General features: G+C 43.1%; 1 protein-coding gene and 1 long non-coding RNA gene across 2 annotated transcripts in view; both read left to right on the top strand.

Annotated features, from left to right (window-relative positions):
• The window catches only part of HS3ST4 (heparan sulfate-glucosamine 3-sulfotransferase 4), a 441,230-nt gene that overhangs the window by 394,927 nt on the left and 34,162 nt on the right, over window positions 1-12,141 (top strand). The window lies entirely within an intron of this gene.
• LOC110742015 overlaps window positions 1-12,141 on the top strand; it is a 54,124-nt gene that overhangs the window by 33,987 nt on the left and 7,996 nt on the right. The gene's annotated exons all lie outside the window — the stretch shown is intronic.

The following is a 12,141-nucleotide window of genomic DNA, read 5'->3' as shown; positions in this document are numbered from 1 at the left end:
CAGCGTCCAAGCCATCAGCAGGTCCTCTGATTGAAACCCTTAAGGAGCTCTGAAATCTTTCCATTTCTCACTATCTCCACCACTATGGGCTAAGCTGATGACATCTCTTGCTTGGATTATTGCAGTAAGGCTGAGTATCCCTTATCTGATATGCTTGTGACCAGAAGTGTTTTCGATTTGGGATTTTTAAAAAAATATTTGCATTACACTTACTGGCTGAACCTTCCTAATCAAAAAATTCAAAATCCAGATGTTCCAATCAACTTTCCCTTTGAGCACTATGTTGGTGCCCAAAAAGTTTTGGATTTTGGAGCATTTTACATTTTGGAATTTTGGATTAGGGATGCTCAATCTTGAGCTTTGTTTCCTGACGTTTCTACTCCAAATTATTTCGCTTTGACCCTGCCTCCACTCAATGCGTTCTTCCAACGGTAGCTAGAGTGATGATTTAGAAACAAAATAGTTTTGATTATACCCATCACATCCCAATTGCTTAAAAGCTTGCAATGCTTTTCTAGTTCTTTCCAGAAAAAGATAATGTTCCCTAATGAGTGTGGCCTCTTCTGAGGTCCTGAGAGCCTCAATTCCTGCCTCCACATTCTTGTCTTTTATCCAGCCACACTAGCCATTCGCCCCTGCCCGGCACACCATGGCTGCATAATCTGTGGGTGTATTGTATTCTTCTCCAGGACACATGTTCCTCTTCCTCTAGGTAATGCATTCATCATTCAGATCTCAGTTCAACTTGACTTTGTGGAAGGCTTTCCAGTCCTCCCGGGCACTGTGGTGATAGTTTTATGTGATGACGTTTGGTTGGTTGCTGCTGTTGATGAGCTGTAATGATGAATGAATGATTAATTGTGGTGGTTAATTATTGTGTTGATTGCTTGAACTGGTTGTTTGGCCACTGTGGTTATTTGTGTTTGGTTGATTGTAACAGTGGCTTGGTTGGTTTGTTGTGGTAATGGCTAGTTGGTTGTGGCCAATGGTTGGTTGTTTGATTATGATAATGGCTGGTAGTTTGTGATGGTTGATTGTGGACTGAATAGAGGCTGTTAAGTTCACACAGCTCTAATTTAAGTCACACATCCCCCAAACATGTCCATTTCAGTTATGCTCAATGACTGGACGAGGTAGGAGATTGCAGCTTGTCCTGTTGTACATGTGAGAAGCTGCTCATTGCAAACCAACATCTGTGACTTTGAGCTTCAACTCATATGTTAAGTCACAGCTTGTCTTATCTGGCCTTGGATCTTACCAAGTATGCCACATCTCCTCCAGTTAGTGATCATGAGGTCCTCCTATGCTCTCAATTTCAGATGCTTTGGATGAAGATTGCATTTCTATTTGGAATCTCTACAGGATTCCCAACATTAACTTTTTCATGGGTCATGTAGACTATATTTTAAGTCAGATCATCCAAAATATACCTCGCAAATTCTGCAAAATCCATCCAGCCATTTTAATTGTCTCTGAATAAAAGTCTGCCTAGAGGATGTGTGTCTAGCTTGTTGCCTGCCTGTAGAGTTGCTCCAGGTTTCCTTCAAGGGTTAGTGGGGTGTGTGTGTGTGTGTGTGTGTGTGTGTGTGTGTGTGTGTGTATACATGCACACATGCCAGTGAATGCCTAACAGCAATTTCTCTGATCAAGTGTCACATGGTAGTCCTGGTCCCACTGTGCTCCTAGAAGACCTGTTGTCAGATCCCCTCAACACCTCACAGAGAAGGTGCATATAAGGAGACAACCTAGGACCCCTAGGAAGCAAAACAGGACCATCTGCATCTCCAGATTGCGAAAGCTGACTTCTTCATGCTGGGAGGTGGAAGGGCAGTTCTCAGTTGGTGGCAACTGAGAGCAGAGCAGGTTATGACCCTGACAGTACTGATAAAGCATGTATCCTGCTTTATTTTACAGTCCATTGTCAGACCTGATGGAGAAGAAGGATTGGACGCAAGAGCCATAGAGGTTAGGGTGGGGTGTAAAATCAGACAACAGGAAAACTGTCACTGCAGAGCAGGTCTGAAGAGCAGATAGAAAGACAAGGACACTTGAAGGAAAGAAGAAGGGAGCTTCACATGTGCTGAGAGCTTTCTTCATGCCAGGAGTTGCTCTGTTAGCATTCACACACTTGGTCTTATTTAATCCCAGAGGCAGAGTGCTTTAGGAAAAGCCAGAGTTTTGTTTAGACCCTGGATCTACCAATTGGAAAGCTTTGTCACTTACGGCTTATTGTTTTGCTTCTGTTAGCTTTCATTTTACATCCAAAAATTGGAACAATGATGCTAAGAGATCATATAGCACGCATGGGCTTGTGGCCAGTGAATTGTGAGTTTGAGTTCTGGCTTACCAACTTTTGGTCTCTGCAACTTTGGGTAAATCACTTAACCTCTCTGTGCTTCAATCTTCTGTAGACAAAAAGCATGGCCCACCTGGTAGGGCCTTGTGAACTGCATGAGAAAATGCATAGAAAACAGTTGACTTGACACCAGGCTCATAGTAAAAAATATATTTTCACTCTTTTAATTATTTATACTAATTTTTACTTTATAATTTTGTTAACAGGGCTCACATGAAGTAATCTATGTAAAGTATCAGACACATTATAGGTACTTAATAAATGTCACTTCCTCCATTTCTGTCCCCTAATTTTCACAACTATATTGTAGATAATTTTACAAAGAAATGAAAGTGGATTCAGATTAGTTGAGAAACTTTCCCAGGATCACACAACTGAAACCAGCAGGACTGGAATGAAACCCACTCCATCTGTCTGCAGTGCCAGCATTCTCCTTGAGATTAAGAGTTGGCAGATCACGTGAAATCTCTCGGTGTTGGGATGTTTATGATCCTTTCGTCTGTCTGCCAGAAGTCACTAATCATTGAGCTATTGTCCACGTTGGCCCAGATTACCCAAGGTACATGACTGACAGACATTGAGGATGATTCTATAGAAAGCACCAAGGGCCCTTCCTAGAGGATCATCCATTCTTTTTATTCCTGCAGAGGGGCATGAAAAGGGTGCACAAAATTTCCCATGGGAATGGGGTCTTCCTTAAGAACTGATGAGACCCAAAGAGCAGAGCCCATAAAAGCAGCTAGATTCAAAAAGGTGACCTGCAAATCCTCCACTGCCACACAGCAGCCCTCTCCTTGGAGACCCTGGGGGCCCATGTAGAAGATTTGTGCCACCATCCAAAGGGCATGCGATCATAAATAGTCATAAGAGATTTTAATTTGGAGTTGCTGAGCCTCCAAGCCACAACAAAGAAAATCAGTAAAGCTGAGTTATAGGAAGGGTTGACACAATGCCACAAAGAGCTGGATAATTCTCCACCACCCTGGCCCCACCCCTCACCAGGCCCTGAAAGCACATGGAGAGACTTGCAAGAAACCCACAGTGGGAAGATGAGGCGCATGCCTGACTCCTTGGTCACAGGATGGAGTCTCAATTAATGAGGCTAGGTTATGAAGTGAGCACATGAGGCTAACCCAGTGTATAGAGTCAATATTACCCTGGAGAATTCCTTAAATAGCCCATAAAATGCAATCTGTGCAGTTTTATTTATATAACCCTGTAAAATTTTTCTTAGGCACATTCAAGTTTGAGAACCACTAAGGTAGACCAAAGAAAGAAGCTAGCAGCAATGTCAGTATGCAGATATCTGCACATTTAAACCATTCTTCCTTCAAGATAATGAACCGATCCGTAGTAAAGAAGAGGAATGGATGGGGAATTATGAGATGTTTTTCCTTCCCTGTAATGTTTACCGTGATGTATGATAATATTAAGGCTCTATAACGTTAATGCATGTGATCAGGTGTGTTGTTAGATAGATTAATCAATAGATACAGTGAAAACATCTAGCATAAGATGTGGCACATAATAGATACTCAATGAATGCCTATTGAGTATAAATCTTGCCCAATCAGATCCACATACACACTGGTTTTCTAATGTAGCAGAGAAGAGCTTGGACACCTGCTTCTTGCCGTTCCAAGGTGTTATTTGCTCCTGTGGCCCAATTTTCATGTCCTTGAGCATTGATTTCATGATACCCTGGATATACCTTGGCGTCCAGCTTTCCTTCTACCTCTCTAGCTGGGGACTTCTGGGCAAAGGGTAAACTGAAGTAAAGTGCCACTGAGCCATAGATATTGATATCATATCCTGAAGAGATGTCAAAGTGAAGTTTGCAACGGAGCATTCAAGTCACCATTCATCCTGCAATGTCATGCATACTTAGGGAGGAAGAGAAGAAGCTGGCATTTGTTAAGTTCCCATGACGTGCCAAGAATTTTACTCATAGGGAATTCAAAACACAGACTCTAAATATACATGGGATGCAGAATCCAACACTTCAAGAATTCACTTTTTCAAGAGATATTTATTGAGCATCTGCTCTATACTGAGGTCTACTATTAGTGTGGGGACACAGCTGTGAACAATGATATGAAAACTCCTTCCCTCCTGGGGCTTGAATTCTGCAGGAGGACCACAATATAGAGTGACAGCAAGGCAGGTGGTGGGAAATTCGGGGTGAAATTTGGAAATGCCGAGCTGAGCCCTTAGTGACAATTTACATTCTCCTGTCACCATGGTGGCGGGCAACCTGGATCCTCTCAAAGGGTCAGAATGGGGTGCTCACAGGACATAACATCTTGGGACTTCTAGAACCCTCTTCCTGAGGCACTGTTCAAGGCTCTGTCTTTGGCTCATCCCTAACCCGGTCCATGTCTACACTTCTCTAGGCAGAAAAAAAATGGCAGAGAATTGGCCACAACAGCCTTCTCCACAGGACAATCCTAGCTCTGTTTGGCTTACAGAGGGGGATTATATGAACTTGACCAAAGAGAAACATGAGGATGTTACTAAGATACCAGCCCCAGGCAAGCAACGTGGTTCCCACTGCTCCATGTCCAGTCCCCACTGCCCAAAGGTGTATATCTGATGATTCATCACACCTGGCAGGAGAGAGGCTCTGGCTTTGGCTCCAGATCCTACAAGGTGGGAACATTGTCTTATGTATCTCTGGATCTTTAAGATATGACATGAGACTTGGTACACAGTAGGTGCTTAGTATATGTTTATTGAATGAATGAACAAATGGATGAATGATCAAGACAGACATAAGGAGATCTGTTCCAAGATGACTGAATAGGAACAGCTCCATTCTGCAGCTCCCAGTGTGATTGATGCAGAAGACAGGTGATTTCTGCATTTCCAACTGAGGTACCTGGTTCATCTCACTGGGGTGGTTGGACAGTGGGTGCAGCCCACGGAGGGTGAGCTGAAGCAGAGTGGGGCATTGTCTTACCTGGGAAGTGCAAGGGGTTGGAGAATTTCCCTTTCCTAGCCTAGGGAAGCTGTAACAGACTGTACCTGGAAAAACAGGACACTCCCACCCAAATACTGTGCTTTTCCCAAGGTCTTAGCAACCGGCAGACAAGGAGATTCTCTCCCATGCCTGGCTTGGTGGGTCCAATGCCCACAGAGCCTTGCTCACTGCTAGCGCACCAGTCTGAGATTGAACTGCAAGGTGGCAGCCTGGCTGGGGGAGGGGTGTCTGCCATTGCTGAGGCTTGAGTAGGTAAACAAAGTGGCCGGGAAGTTCGAACTGGGTAGAGCCCCCCTGCAGCTCAGCAAAGCCTGCTGCCTCTAGACTCCACCTATGTGGGCAGGGCTTAGCTGAACAAAAGGCAGCAGACAACTTCTGCAGACTTAAATGTCCCTGTCTGAGAGCTCTGAAGAGAGCAGTGGTTCTCCCAACACAGTGTTTGAGTTCTGAGAAGAGACAGACTGCCTCCTCAAATGGGTCTCTGACCAACCCGTGTGGCCTAACTGGGAGACACCTCCCAGTAGGGGCCGACAGACACCTGATACAGGCAGGTGCCCCTCTGGGACAAAGCTTCCAGAGGAAGGATCAGGCAGCAACATTTTCTGTTTTGCAATATTTGCTGTTCTGCAGCCTCTGCTGGTGATACCCAGGCAAATGGTCTGGAGTGGACCTCCAGCAAACCCCAATAGACCAGCAGCTGAGGGATCTGACTGTTAGGAGGAAAACTAACAAACAGAAAAGAATAGCATCAACATCAACAAAAATGACATCCACACCAAAACCCCATCTGTAGGTCACCAACATCAAAGACCAAAGGTAGATAAAACCACAAAGATGGGGAGAAACCAGAGCAGAAAAGCAGAAAATTCTAAAAATCAGAGCACCTCTTTTCCTGCAAAGGATCAAAGCTCCTTGCCAGCAATGGAATAAAGCTGGATGGAGAATGACTTTGATGAGTTGACAGAAGTAGGCTTCAAAAGGTCAGTAATTACAAACTTGTCCAAGCTAAAGGAGCATTTCAAACCCATTGCAAGGAAGCTAAAAACCTTGAAAAAAGGTTAGAGGAATGGCTCACTAGAATAAACAGTGTAGAGAAGATCTTAAATAACCTGATGGAGCTGAAAATCATGGCACGAGAACTTCGTGATGCATGCACAAGCTTCAGTAGCTGATTTGATCAAGTGGAAGAAAGGGTGTCAGTGGTTGAAGATCAAATTAATGAAATAAAGCAAGAGGATATCGAGGACTTGAACTCAGCTCTGGACCAAGCGGACCTAATAGATGTCTACAGAACTCTCCACCCCAAATCAACAGAATATACATTCTTCTCAGCACCACATCACACTTATTCTAAAATTGAGCACATTACAAAGATGACCCTAAGCAAAAAGATCAAAGCTGGAGGCATCATGCTACCTGACTTCAAACTATACTACAAGGCTACAGTAACCAAAACGGCATGGTACTGGTACCAAAACAGAGATATAGACCAATGGAACAGAACAGAGGCCTCAGAAATAACACCGCACATCTACAACCATCTGATCTTTGACAAACCTGACGAAAACAAGAAATAGAGAAAGGATTCCCTATTTCATAAATGGTGCTTGGAAAACTGGCTAGCCATATGTAGAAAGCTGAAACTGGATCCCTTCCTTACACCTCATACAAAAATTAATTCAAGATGGATTAAAGACTTAAATGTTAGACCTAAAACCGTAAAAGCCCTAGAAGCAAACCTAAATAATACCATTCAGGACATAGGCATGGGCAAGGATTTCATGACTAAAACACCAAAAGCAATGGTAACAAAAGCCAAAATAGACAAATGGGATCTAATTAAACCAAAGAGCTTCCACACAGCAAAAGAAACTACCATCAGAATGAACAAGCAACCCACAGAATGGGAGAAAATTTTTGCAATCTACCCATCCAACAAAGGGCTAATACCCAGAATCTACAAAGAACTCAAACAAATTTGCAAGAAAAAAAAAAGCAACCCCATCAAAAAGTGAGCAAAAGACGCTTCTCAAAAGAAGACATCTATGCAGCCAACAGACACATGAAAAAATGCTCATTATCACTGGTCATTAGAGAAGTGCAAATCAAAACCACAATGAGATACCATCTCATGCCAGTTAGAATAGCAATTATTAAAAAGTCAGGAAACAACAGATGCCAGAGAGGATGTGGAGAAATAGGGACGCTTTTACACTGTTGGTGGGAGTATAAATTAGTTCAACCATTGTGGAAGACAATGTTGTGATCCCTCAAGGATCTAGAACTAGAAATACCATTTGACCCAGCAATCCCATTACTGGGTATATACCCAAAGGATTGTAAATCATGCTACTATAAAGACACATACACCCATATGTTTATTGTGCCACTATTCACAATAGCAAAGACTTGGAACCAACTCATCAATGATAGACTGGATAAAGAAAATGTGGCATATATACACCATGGAATACTATGCAGCCATGAAAAAGGATGAATTCATGTCCTTTGCAGGGACATGGATGAAGCTGGAAACCATCATTCTCAGCAATCTATCACAAGGTCAGAAAACCAAACACTGCATGTTCTAACTCATAGGTGGGAATTGAACAATGAGATCACTTGGACATGGGGTGGGGAACCTCACACACCAGGGCCTGTCAGGGGGTGGCTGGCTGGGGGAGGGATGGCATTAGGAGAAATACCTAATGTAAATGACGAGTTGATGGGTGCAGCAAATCCACATGATACATGTTTACCTATGTATCAAACCTGCACATTGTGCACATGTACCCTAGAACTTAAAGTATAATAATAATAATAATAAAAAGACAGACATAAGGAAGCTTGGATGTGTGGATGATGGATGGATGGATATGCTGTGCAGGGGGGAAGATGGATGGTATGATTGATGGGTAGAGGAAAGAAGGGAGGGTGTTGGTATACCTAACTATTGAGAATGAGCTGCATGAGCTAATCCTGTCCAGGGCAACCTGCAGATATGGTTCAGGCAAATGGGTGATATAGAGGTCCAAGAACAAATGGTGCAGGGCACTAAACGACAGGTGTAGTGGGAGGAATATGCCAAAATCAGCCTCTGGGAAACCCTGCAGATGACTACAGAACCCCAGACTCACATCCACCCTGTTAGGTAGGCACTATCATTATGCTTATTTCATAGATCAGAAAACAGAGGCTCACAGTAGTTAAATAATTGGCCACAAGTCAAACATCTGGTATATGTCAGAGCTAATTTTTTTTAGAGACAGGGTCTTGCTCTGCTGCCCAGGTTGCAGTGCAATGGTGCAGTCACAGCTCACTGCAGCCTCAACCTCCTGGGCTCAAGTGATCCTCCTACTTCAGCCTCCTGAGCAGCTGAGACTGCAGGTGGATGTCACCATACTGGACTAATTTTCAAAATTTTTTGTGGAGTTGGAACCTCGCTATATGTCGCAGACTGGTCTCAAACTCCAATCCTTAAGCAATCTTCATGCCTCCACCACAAAAAGTGCTGGATTTATAGGCATGAGCCACCTTACCTGGCCAGAGCTGAAATTTGAATCCAGAGTCAGATTTCAGTCTTGTATTTAAACCTTTAGATTAAGAACCAATCTTGGATGAGCTAAACATTGCTCCCACAGTCAATACAGAACTTTTAAAATGAAAGGAACTCCATCAGGCACTGAACACCTGTCATCATCAGACTCCATGAGAAATCTGTACACATTCATTTATTTGTCCATTTAACAAATATGTACTGGCGGCCAAATATGTCCCAGGTACTGGGAATGGAGCAGTGAGCAGGGCAGATAAAAATCTCTGTCCTTATGGAGTTTACATTCTAGCAGGAGTGGCAGACAATATGTAGGTAAACACACACACATACACATGCACACACACACGCACACATGCATGCTCACACCTGCACATATCAGTGGTGATAAGTATTAGGGAGAAAGGCTAGAGAAAATCAAGGATTTTAGAGTTTATCCAGTTTCACTAAAGAGGAGAAAGGGCTGAGAGGGAGAGGGAGAAAGGGCTGAAACTTCAGCGGGCTGTGTGGCTATCTTGAGGAAGGGTCTTCCCATCTCTTACCTACCTAATTCTCACAACGGTGGAACCTGGAAAGCATTATTAATGCCAGTGTTAGGTATTAAAAGGTGTGAATGTGACAGACATACAGATGGGAAGAGCTGACACTAGGGACTCAAAAAGGAGGAAGGGAAGGAGCGGGGCGAAGGCTGAAAAACGACCTATCGGGTACTATGCTCACTATCTGGGTGACGAGATCAATAGAAACCCAAACTTCTGCATCACACAATATTATCCTGTAACAAACCTGCACATATACCTCCTGGATCTAAAATAAAAATGGAAATTACGCAAAATAAAGGAAAGCTTGCTATTAGGAAGAAAAAGAAGAAAAGTGAATAAGAAATGTTGAGTGCTTCCTTCAAGGTCACAGAGCAGCAGCAAATTTGGGTCAAGTCTGCACACTGTCAGCTGCAAATGCTATTTGGGGCCCTCTCAGACCCTCAAAATTTGTGCTCATGAGCAGGTGTCCTCTTAGTTCCCTGAAGCTTCTAACGATGACTGACTTAGTTGCCCTAGTTTTTGAGGACTGCAGAGCTCATTGTGGTATGTTTGAGTCACTCATTTACACCTGGACACCTGCTCTGAATCCATGGGGCAACTCTCTGATAATGAGGAAACTTTTCCCCTCTGATTTGTGAAAATTAGCACCATTGCATTCTTTTTCATGCCTCACAAATCTCCCCCAACCAAACCCGAGTCATTAATACAAACCTAAAAGAAATTTACTTGAACTGCCACCTGGCATCATAACGAGCTTTCGCTCCTCCCATAACTCCATTACTGTTTTCATCATGATTATATTATCTTCTGTGATCCTCTTAATAGTCCTATGAGGTAGTCAGGGAAGCTATTATTATCTCCATTTTGCAGATGGGGCGATGGCAGCTCTCTATCTCAGCCAGGGCTCAAAGGCAGGAGATGAAGGAGCTAGGAGATGACGCCCAGCAGTCTTCCCCAGCTCTGAAAAGGACGTTACCATCTGCCCAGTTACTAAAGCCCAGAGCCTGGGAATCCCTTCACCGCTAATATTCAGTCTGTCAACAGACTCCGTTTACTTCAATTGGTGTCTCCAACCTTCTTACTCCTCTTCACTTTTCTGCAGACTGCCTTGTCCAAGCTGCCATCATTCCTCCCTTCAGTGGGCTTCTGGCTACTACTCTCAACCCTACTCCTTTGCCCTCCATCTCCAATCCATTTCCCCCAGAGGAGCTGCTCCTTATACCTAGAATGCTATTGCCTGTGACTTTTCTTGGGGTTAGCTTGCTCTTCCTGCAGAATGCAGTAGGGAAGTTCCTGACCATCCTCGTCTCTGTCATCTCCAGTCTACTCCCTTGCTAAAGGCTAGAGCTTCCCAGTCCTCTTTGTGTAACATGTTTCCACGTGTTCCTGGTCTATACCACCACATTCCTGCCACCACTGGAGTGTAGCTCCATGAAGGCAGAGAACTTGTCTATCACCCCAGTGTCCAGGATATGGAATGTGCTCAGTAAACACTTGGGGAATAAATAAACTTAAACAAATGGGTGAAATGAAACATTAAGTTGGTTATGTGTATTAACAATCAGAATTTCCCTCTTCTTCTTTTCCATAGGATTCCTGATAAATTTTCTTGATACATTTTGCACTTATATGCTTAGTATCTGGATATAAAAGTTCCTTAATCAGTGGTTCGTGAATGAACGGATGAATGAATAGATGGATGGATGAACATATGCTTTTCACTTTTTGGTTCTACATATTTTTCCTTTTAAATTCCCTTTAATTTTTATAACCAAATAACCAAGTTTATATTCCTTTTGTAATCTCCCTCTCCCCATCTTCTCTTTTCCAATATCTTCCCTATCTCTTTTGCAACTGTTTTGGGGTTATATTATCCTTAGACAAAAGGTTCTTAGGTGGCCCAAACAATAAGGTCTTACTACAATAGCATGGGCTGTTTTCCAAATGCACTACATCGTCTGTTTGTGCTGGCCTTGGTTCCCTTCTTTCACAGATATAACAGAAAAAAACATCGTATTATACAAGAACATGTCCCACCTACAAGCATTTCTGATTTACGGATATAGCAAGTGGTTCATTTGGGGGTCAATATTAAAAAAACACACACAACATTAATTCTAAAACTGGCACGTGGCACCTGAAAGCCTAAAATCATCCAACAATCCAGTCTTGTAAGTTCCCATGATTCAATCACAGCAATAATTTTTTTTTTTTTCTTATCAAGACAGCCTCCAAGGTATTTGGCACCATTTCACCCATGATCCCTACGTCTGATATTTCTTCCCTACTGGGACACTCGTCATTAGTCCTCCAGGCACTCAAAAGGTGGTCCTTTCAGTCTTCCCCATTGCTGTAAGGAAATGTCTCTGGTTTTCTTGTCAGCACCACCTCTATTTATATTTCTTTCTTTCTCCCTTCCTGGTGCCATTTTCTTCCTATCTACTCCCTCACATGGTAACAAGTCACACAACGTAAAATGCCGTTCCTTGAAACAGCTGTCCCTTGAGCTACATGAGGCTCATTATCCCGTTCAAGATCGTATGTACAAAACAAATACATTCCCCCTCCATCCCGCTGTTGCCATGCATTATGTCTGCCTGCCACCTCTCTTGTATAATGTTACGTGATTTACTCTCTCTGGGTTTTAGCTTATTTGCTCATGTTCTTTCTTGAGGATAAGAAAAGAAGCATTTATTTAGCACTTACTGGG

The sequence above is a fragment of the Papio anubis genome, chromosome 18 (genome assembly GCF_008728515.1).
Source record: "Papio anubis isolate 15944 chromosome 18, Panubis1.0, whole genome shotgun sequence".
Taxonomy (NCBI): domain Eukaryota; kingdom Metazoa; phylum Chordata; class Mammalia; order Primates; family Cercopithecidae; genus Papio; species Papio anubis.
Note: the sequence above shows the minus strand (reverse complement) of the source record. Positions and strands in the feature narration are given on the sequence as shown.